This window comes from Leptonychotes weddellii, chromosome 8, assembly GCF_054177405.1.
Source record: "Leptonychotes weddellii isolate Sample4059 chromosome 8, ASM5417740v2, whole genome shotgun sequence".
NCBI lineage: Eukaryota > Metazoa > Chordata > Mammalia > Carnivora > Phocidae > Leptonychotes > Leptonychotes weddellii.
Window position 1 is genome coordinate 110,249,292 of NC_138376.1, and position 9,872 is coordinate 110,259,163.

At 44.4% G+C, this 9,872-nt stretch overlaps 1 protein-coding gene across 5 annotated transcripts in view; it reads right to left on the minus strand.

The window, feature by feature from the left end:
- The window catches only part of HIVEP2 (HIVEP zinc finger 2), a 198,882-nt gene extending 189,235 nt beyond the window's left edge, over window positions 1–9,647 (minus strand). For 2 of the 5 annotated variants that reach the window (XM_081827418.1, XM_081827422.1), the window contains exon 1: window positions 8,807–9,199. The gene's annotated coding sequence lies outside the window, so the exon portion shown is untranslated. Of the gene's footprint in view, window positions 1–6,287; window positions 8,077–8,416; window positions 8,554–8,806; window positions 9,200–9,257 lie in introns of those variants that run through there. The other 3 variants (XM_081827419.1, XM_081827421.1, XM_081827425.1) reach the window with 3 other exon arrangements.
- Window positions 9,648–9,872: the final 225 nt, after the last annotated feature.

Genomic DNA, 9,872 nt, shown 5'->3' on the forward strand with positions numbered 1-9,872 from the left:
CTAATCCCTTCTTCATAAAAATCATAGCTCCCAGGTATTTAACGTTTACTGCGCGCTCAGCGAGACGGGTACACACATTCTCATAAAAATTTCACAGTGACCCTTAAGCAGATATTATCGTCCCATTTTGTAACCTCTTGGAGGTTAAGTGATCTTCCGAAATTCCCCGGAGCTGGTGATGGAGCTGGAATTTACCCTGTTCTGACTTTAAATGCAGGCTCCTAGCCCCTAAGCTATCTCCCTCACACAGTGTGCATCCCACTGGTTGATATGCCTAAACTATAAGGGTTAAACGCTGTGCTAAGTGAGCAAAATGGTTGGCAATTTAATTTTTTAATCTCTGCAGTAATTTCAATGTTTAACAGTTGCTTATGCTGCTGCATGAAATGGTGAAAGGACCAAATGTTTTTGGAGCCAAACAGCCCCGAGTTCAAATCCTGCTTCATCGCTGACTATCAGAGTAATCTCCGTAAGTGTAAACATGAAGGTAGTAATACCGAATCTTCTGACGGTTCTCACTGGAGAGTGCCTGGTATGCAGCCTGGCACAGAGTAAGTGCTCTTTCAGCCTAAATACCCTTCCTTCTAACGGATTTGCTAAATTGGCACTGTGCTGATTTTTATAAAAGTGTTTAGTTCATCCTTGTAATACCATAATTACAGAATATAATGACACTGCATTCTCTATAACTACAAAGTAGAATTTATAAACTGATAGAATATGAGTTGGAAGAGGCTTTAGAAGCCCATCTGTTCCAATCCTTTCATTTCCAAATGAAGTCCAGAGAGTTTAAAGGACTTGCTTCCAAGTTTTTACAGAAAGCTAATTGCAAAGACACTGCTAGACCTTACGTCCCTCCACCTCCGCTTCCACTATACCCCCAGTTTTTGCCTCACATTACACAGGCATGGCAACACATGTAATTTTCAGACAATTAAGCAGTATAAAATAACCTCAGTTTAATTGCATCCAATTAACAAGCCAAATTAGTGTTTCATATGTACACTATTAAACTAGTTGTCTGGCTTCCAAAAGAAATAAAACACTGTTGCAAATGAATCTAGCATTTTAGTGAACAAAGCTACTTACAATTTAAATTACCTTTCCTATAATCTTCTTTATATGGAATTAGACCCAATCTCCATTTTAAAAGAAAGTCTTTCTGCAACTATCAGGATGAGAATTCATGCTTATATTTCAAGTATCAAAATTTTCTTTTTTTTTTTAAGATTTTATTTATCTATTTGACAGAGAGATAGAGAGCACAAGTAGGCAGAGCAGCAGGCAGAGGGAGAGGGAGAAGCAGGCCTCCCGCCGAGCAGGGAGCCTGACGTGGGGCTCGATCCCAGGACCCTGGGATCATGACCTGAGCCGAAGGCAGACGCCCAACAACTGAGCCACCCAGATCATGAACCGAGCCGAAGGCAGACGCCCAACAACTGAGCCTCCCAGGCGCCCCCTCAAAATTTTCTTTCTCACTGAATACATATGATTTTCTAAGATTAGTATACATGTGTGTGCGCGTGCACACATATACATACCTACAGATGTCCAAGCAAATATAAATGAGGGTGTGTCTATATTTTCCCACTGCCTAGTTTCAAAAGTCCCACCTTTTTGTTGCCCTTATGAAATCAAGTGAATCTGCCACAAAGCAAATAATAAGAGCTTCGCTGATCTCCTGCTTTCCTTTTCAGAGAAAATGAAACCACCAAATAAATCTTTGTCAGAAAAGCACTGCCTTTCAAATACACTGCACTACACTATCTGTTCAGTATTGTCCTGATTTAGGTACAACTGGATATCAATTAGAAAGCAGTATTCTAATGAACCACAAAATGAATCATCTATCCTTACCTTAAATATTTACACCTGAAAACATAAATGCCTTATAATTTTAAGTATAATCATTTTTATAAGTTAGTGTTTGGTGGTCAACTTTTACTATTAAAATTTATGAATACTGTTCAGAGTAAGAAGTTCTATAGTAGCTTAAAATAATAATGTAGTGTTCTATTCTTAAGATGTAGTTCAAACGACAATCTGCCATATATATTTGGCCATGTTTATCAAAATATTTAAATCATTTTTGTTATTTATTATTAAAATGTCTATGAACAAGATAAAATAATTCACGTTGTCATGCAGTAGTGTCAACCTTCATTACTTCTTTTTGGGGCATTATACCAACTTAATGGTCTCCTTGCCACCAAGATACCATGCCCATAAATTTTTATCATCTTTCTGAACACACACACATTATGGCATCACTCCTCTGCTCAAAAACCTTAAGTGAAAACCAGCTTTCTCAGGAGGGCTTCACCCCCCACCTGATCTGGAGCTAACGTACCTTTCCAGATTCACCATACTCCTCTTCTCCCTTGGCACAACTATGCCCCACCACCCCAGATCGAACTCACTGTGCCTCACCCTTCCTTCTCAGGAGGATTTACTGAAATTCACTTCAACCTTCAAGGCCACCAATCAAAACTTACTTCTTCCCATAAAGACCCTCTAATATTTCCAGTTGGGAAAAAAAAAAATGCCTCCATTTATCCTCTACTTCCACTGGTAAGTTTTAAGAAAGTTTATTTAACAAGCCGTGTCTTCTCTAGATTGTAAAAGTTCTTAAGCCAGGGATCATCATCCTCTTATCTCTCAATTACTCATTCTGACCCCGTCTGACTCCAGAGCCCAAGCTTGAGACTTCTACATATGCTGACTTTTTGCCACCTAAATTCAATTTTCTACATTATACAAATTTTAAAACAGGGAGCAAATTAATTAAATGATAATAGTTGACAAAATGGAGTATGAGTCCAAGATTATATAAAGAAATGTTACTTTCTACTTTTTTTTCCTACTCTTTTGTGTTACACCAACCCTTAATCCTACAGAAAGGAAAAAATAAGATCTAAATTTTTCCAAAGGTCCCGGTATTTGCAGTCATGTAGAGAAATTATCTGGGGAACTGAATGTTTCACTATCTGTTTAGAAACATATAGATCCAGCTCGTGCAGGGTTCTAAAGATTAATTGGTTCTTCAAACAGTGACCTTGTAAAGACTTCAGAATTGATAGTTATTCATTAATTGAATCAATGATGTTGACCAATTTAGTTAACTTGAGCCTCAAATAAGTATTTTTTGGTTTAAATTATTTATTATTTTATTTTATTTTATTTCATTTTATTTATTTATTTTTAAAGATTTTATTCATTTATTTATTTGAGAGAGAGAATGAGAGAGAGAGAGAGAGAGCATGAGATGGGGGAGGGTCAGAGGGAGAAGCAGACTCCCTATTGAGCAGGGAGCCCGATGCGGGACTCAATCCCGGGACTCCAGGATCATGACCTGAGCCGAAGGCAGTTGCCCAACCAACTGAGCCACCCAGGCGCTCTAAATTATTTATTATTTTAAAAAATTATCTGCAAATAACAATAGCTAACCTCCAACTAAACCCCTCAAACTGAAGTCAGTGCATGGAATCATAACAAACCTCCCGGGTTCAAGTACCATTGATGTCAAAGTACTGTGAAGAGATTCCTGCTATAGATAAGCCTCTTCCAACTTCTACCCAAAACTCCCCCTGCCCCCCAGATTCCCTCTCCAATGATCAACCTCTAACATAGCCAATAGTAGCATCATCATATGTCCTGATTCTCCAAGGACAGTGCCTACTTATACCAGGTTAGATAATCATTCATGTGGTCCTAACCACATGGGCTGGCCACACCTTGCCTCATCTCTCTTGTTATGTGCCCTCCAGTCCCACCTGCTCGCTTTCAGCTACTCAAAACACTGTACATCCCCCAATCTCAAGGCATTTGCATTATTCCCTCTTTGTACAATACTCTTTTTCTCCCCACCCACCTCTTTCTACTTGACCATAACTCATGCTTCAGTGTCAGCTCAAGTATCACCTCCTCAGACAGGGGTGATATATCCCTTATTGTGCACTCCTTCATGTTTCTTCCAGAGCACTCATAATGTGGCTTTACTTATATTGGTTCACCTCATGCCCTATACCTTTCAACTCCACTAGATTACAGGCTCTTTTTCTGGTCTAGATCATCATTATATCCCGGGTGTCTAGCACAAGGCCTGATCCATAGTAAATACTTGTTGAACGAATGGATGAATAAGTTGAATTGATAAATGATGACTGGGTCACATGTCAGAGTACTCTGAAGAAATGGCTAAGATTATATGTGAATGACAAGTCAAAAATGCTGCCTGGCCCTGAGTACTTCCTGACCTTACATCCAGTCACCTCTTGACCCAGAAGTGGTAGGTCAGACACCACCTGCTCTCTGCCAGAACTGTATTCAGGCATACAAACATCATTTTCATCTCTTCTCTCCAAAACACTTTCTTCAAATAAGCTGATAGGAAATCTAAAGTTATGGACACTTGTAGAATAGATCAAGTGCCATAATTAATACCTCAAAGGACAGATAATATATGTTAAGATTAGCACATATTTGGCTCAAAAAAATAGTGACACAAATTATCAAACAGTTCTGATTCTATTCTAAATTCAGTCTTGAAGACAGGGTAGCCCTATGTCTATCTTAATGCTAGTAGCCATGATCCACATCAGAGCAACCAAAGACTGCACAGACCAAGTAGGCTATGTTACCCTCTTGTACGTGAAGACTGGCTGTGTCAAAATCACAGGTAAAGTACTCAAATATTTTTCCAAATTACTTAGAGCCATCTCACAGCTACAAATACTGATTTACAACTTCCTTTTTGTTAGCATTGCCATAAATAGCATATAGAAAGCAATGCTTTTTTTTTATTGTGATCAAATACCAAGAACCAATAGAAAATTATTTCACTTGTACAATTTCCTTCAAACAAGCACAATCTTATTTTCATAAAGATTTCCCATTTTCTCTCCATCTTCTGTGTTCATCCACAGCTTCAAGCATTGAGAAGCCTCACTGGAACATTCACTGAAGTTTTACTCAAGATTAATGAAGTCTCTGCCTATGTGTTCACAGCAAACCCACACACGCTGATAGTGTGAAGTTCCTTATAAAGGCTGAAGTCCACTGAGTTGAGATGGTAAACTTCCTCTGTTCCTTTTTATAATATCACTTTAAAAGTTGCAATCCTTACATACCACGTTTTAGCCAAAATATGGATTCATGATGAGTTCATATATAAATTCATTAACTAGAAGCATAGCATTGGAATTTTTAGGTGGAGGTATAAATTGTGAACCATTTCTCCACCTACAGGACTGTTGCATAGACCAATATAGAGCCTGCTGAGGCTGACTAGGAACCAAAATTTGAAAACAGCGTTTGTTTTTTAACAGACTTAGGTGAGTAGCAACCTGTTTGACCCCAGACCATCCATCCAGTTGATGATCTTAACCACCTTTCTTTTATTATAGTAGTTATTATATCAGGAATTAAATTATTCCACACCCTAATGGGGTATGCTTTGCACTCTTGCCAAATAACATTTTCTATAGGTCTTTAAAACTATTTTTTAAACTATTTTAAAAACTATTTTGCTATGTTGAAGCTTTCAGATTAACCTCAGCTAATTACTGATAACTAAAAAATCTAACACCAACACAAATAGACTGTTACTTGTTGTTGCTGCTGTTGAAATAAGTAAGCCCTGCTTTAAAAATCAAAATAGGCAAATTCTTAAAAAAAAATTCTTCATTTTAAATTGAATCAACATGAAATATTCAACCTGGTTTTCTGAATAATGACAAAGTGCCAAAAGCTCAAGCAGACACATGTACCATTATTCCACAAGGAATGCCTGCATACATGTTGTCTCTGTTTTGTTTTCATAGTAACAAGAATGTCTGAAAACACATCTCATGTAAAAGGAGCCTAATCAATCAAAAGATTCCGCTGGCCAATCTTTCGATGTAGTCAAATAACAGGATTTCATTCTGTGATAATACACATATCGTAAATCCACTTTTACATCCCATGTGTAATAGAAATATAGAATTTTTTTAATCTACTTCAATGGTATTTTTCCAAAGACCTCCACAAGGATCTAAAAGTTAAAAATCAGTTAAATTTTAAATCTGTAATATCATTAACATGCTACCACTCCCAAAATTGTCCCCAAATCAATTTCACATCAATTTAATCATAAACACTCATATAAACATAAGCAGTCTCTAAAAAAGCCAACCTCATAAAATACAATCACTGTAACAAGAAATATAGATGCCAACAAATGAATTTTGTTTTATACCTGACCTATGTTCAATGCAAGAAACTCAGACAATTTTCAAAAGATTCACCATTGTCATTTTTCTGTACGTAAGAAAGATGCTGCATATTTCAAACCTAGTGGTCAAAAAGGATTATGACACTTGAAGCATACTATCATTAAGTGAATGTTGGTAAATCCCTTTCACCTCAAAATAAAAATGCACAGTTCTCATCTGGTAACATGATTTCTCAGTGTTCCACAGGAATTTTGTCTTAATAATGAAAGTGATAGCACGTAGAAGGCATTTCTGTCTTGATAAACCATTTGGCCTATATCTTAAAAATCAAACCAAATCTACTCATTACACAATCTATTTGGTTAAAATCTTGTTTTGGCACTCTAATAAGGTGAAAAGCACAAGACATCTGTAAATACTAATATATATGTCATATACATAAAATAAATGTAATATATATATGCACATATATATGCAAATATTTAAATTAACTTGGTTTGCTCAAGGACAAATATCACCAAACATTACTATATCACTGGAGGAAATGTTTCTAATAAAGTTAAATGGCCGTTTTCTAGGAGGACAGATCATTGCAAATTTAATTAAAATGGATCTTATTAATATTTCAAGTAATTTCTGGGCTTGATTATGCACTACAAAAGAAACAACTGTACTGAAGAGAAAAATCAATAGCCCTTGACTAGAACTCTGAGTATGCTAGAAAAACACAGTTCTCTTGTGAATTACCAAGGTCTAGCCTTTTGGGGTGGGAGAGAGTACCAATATTTATTTGGAGGTAAATTGAGTTATTTTTAAAATGGCAAAAAAAGGAAGGAGAACAATCGGTTCAAATTTTCCATTATAATGAAAGTACCGGAAACAAGCCTTTTTATGTTCATTTTAGGCCTAAGAAACTGTGCAGAGAATAAGGCTTTTGCAATGTCAGTTGCTCACACTGCTTCCTGTGAGAATTCTAAGCCATTACAGGTGTCCTAAGGCCTCCAGCGAAACCTATTATCAGGTTATTCCTCCGGTCCCCTCAAAGCCATCCCCACTGACCCCTACCCCACACATACTGTTGCTCGGCTCCTCTAAGTGTCTATTAAGGACCCTCTGTCTTCTCTGCACTCCCGAGGTTAAAGTACCCACTTTCCCTCGGCGAAGCCTGTAAAAGCTTTCCCATTAGAGAAGACTAGTTCCTGCAGTCCTTTTCAGTTAGATGCTTTCAAGTCAGAGATGAGAGGAGCCACTTGAAGAAAACCCTCTTTCCCCTCCTCCCTTTTTCCACTGGAAGCCACGTCCCTGAAGGACAACACCAAGGGACACTTCCTGACCTTCTATCCCCTCACCCAGTTTGGGCTTGGAGGGTTGGGGTCGCATTTTCTCGTGTCCTCTGCTGCACTGGATGTGTTATGTAAGAGGGACAGAACGCGAGAGGCACATGCGTATAAGCGCACCGATCTGTGATAACAGCTGGGGTGGCAGAGCTGATCTGGAGTCTCCCCCAGCAAATACGACAGACACCACACATATATCACCCCCACCCCCAACCCCCCCACACACACACCCCCACACACAGAGCAGCGTTTTCCTGTCTCACCCCTACCACCACCAGACGCACAGAATGGAACGGCGGGGGGAGGGGTGAAGGGAGGTGAGAGCGGCAGCCGCACATCTGCTTTGATAGAGCCGCAGCGGCAGAGAGCCCCTCGTTAACCCCCTTCCTGTGGCTGCACCACGTCATGGAACATTCCCGGAACGGGCCAACGTTCCACCCACTTCAGGGAACAGACATAAAGGCGCAGACCCAGCTCCCCACAGTGCAGAGCCCAAACACACATGTCCCTTCCCGGTCCCCGGGCAGACGCACAGACGAACACGCATGCAAACCGCCCCCACCCGTCTCCACGCGCCCCCGGCCGGCCCGACGCGCCAGCAGCCGCGCTGCGGCCGGTGCACCCGCAAGGCGAGGGCGCCTCCGCCTGAACCTTCCATCGAGACAGTCCCCTCCTTCCTCGCTTCCTTCCTTCTCTCCTTCCTTCCTTCCTTCCTCGCTTGGGAGGAGAAAGGAGTCACTGAAATGCCAACAGCTAGCGCCTTCGCCGCGCTCGCTCGGCCGCAGGCCGGCGGCCCGGCCCCCGCGCCGCCCGCCCTCCCGCCCCCGGCCCGCGCCGCACGCCCGCCGCCCCCTCCCCCGCTACCTGACGACGGGCGGCCGGCGGCCGCGGCAGCCGCAGCGGTGGCCGGGCGGTGCGCGCCGGTGCACGTCCCTCATTAGTAACCAGGCACATTCCTGCCTCCAGCGCTCCCGCGCGGCCCCCTCCCCCCAGGACATTACGCAAAGCAGCCTCCCCTCATCTGCATAGATCCTCGGCCAGGGTATTCCCCGCATTTCCCGACGCACCGGACCCCCCCGGCGAGGTCTCCCCCATCCCCGCCCCCTCCGACCCTCACCCTCGGGAAACTGGGAAGGGGCCGGGGGCGCGCGCCGAGAGAGGCGACCGAGTCCGGCGGAGGCGATTTCGGTATAAAGTGAAACAAGCTCCCAATGCTAAAGAAGGCAGGAAAAACACGGCGCCTAGGCCACTTACCGAGCCGAGGAACCTAGATTCCCGCCGCTCTGCTCTCCCAAATGGTCGGTCCGCCCTCCACGCACCCTAAGGCTGCACCCAGCACCCCAAAGTCCAGACGTGTAGGAATATTGTTAACCAGCCAGGAGACCCTCCAACTTGCTCCAGGCTCCGGAGAGCCTCAAGGTCCAAGACTCAACTTGGCAAAGACTTGTGCCACAGTCCCCGAAGATGTTTTTGTGGACACCCTCCTCCGGCGGGGAGAGACAGCACTCGGCGCCCCGCTCGCCTCCTCTCCACCCTCTCACCTCCAGCCCGCCTCCCGCCGGCTGCCCGCCTCCGGGCCGCAAGCCCCTCGGGCGGCTGTCAGCTCCCGGCCGCCGCCGGGTGACAGGGGCGGGAGGAGGGCGCGACGCGGCGGCCCGAGCCCGGGCGGGCAGGAGGGATCCTCGCAGCAGCGGCGGCCGCTCACCTGGAAAGTCACCGCTGAGGAGGAGGAGGAGGACGGAGAGGAGAAGGAGGAAGAGGAGGGAGAGGAGGAGGAGGAGGAGGAAACCCCCCTGGTGCCCTTGTTCTCGCTGCCGCGGCGGCCGCTCCTCGCCAAGGCTGAGCGTGTCTGGTGGGGGGTGTCTGGTAGCATTTCCTTAAGGACAGAGGGAGGGCGGGCGCGGAGGGAGGGAAGAGATCCCGACCGCCTGCCCAGGCTCCTCTTTCCTTTATTTATTTTTCTGACACTATACGGAGATGGGCCCGGGGCAGGGGCCGCGGGGCTCGCGAGGGAGCGCGAGGCCCGGGCCGCAAGCAGTCTGCGTGCGGGAGCCGCAGCGGCCGCCTCCCCTCCCGGGCTGTGGACGCACCGGGTTATTCCTGGCAGCGCCTCCCCGAACAGAAGTTACTAGGAGGAGTGCGCGGCGAGGGCGGGCGGGGGGAGAGGCGGAGGGAGGGAGGGAGGAAGAGGGAGAGACTCAGCCAGCGACGTCATCGGATCCCCCAGCGCGTCCCAGGGAGGGAGGCTGAACCAGAAAAACCAGTCTGGAGCCGGCGAGCGAGAGAGGGATGCGCGGCGCGCGGGGCGGCGAGGGAGGGA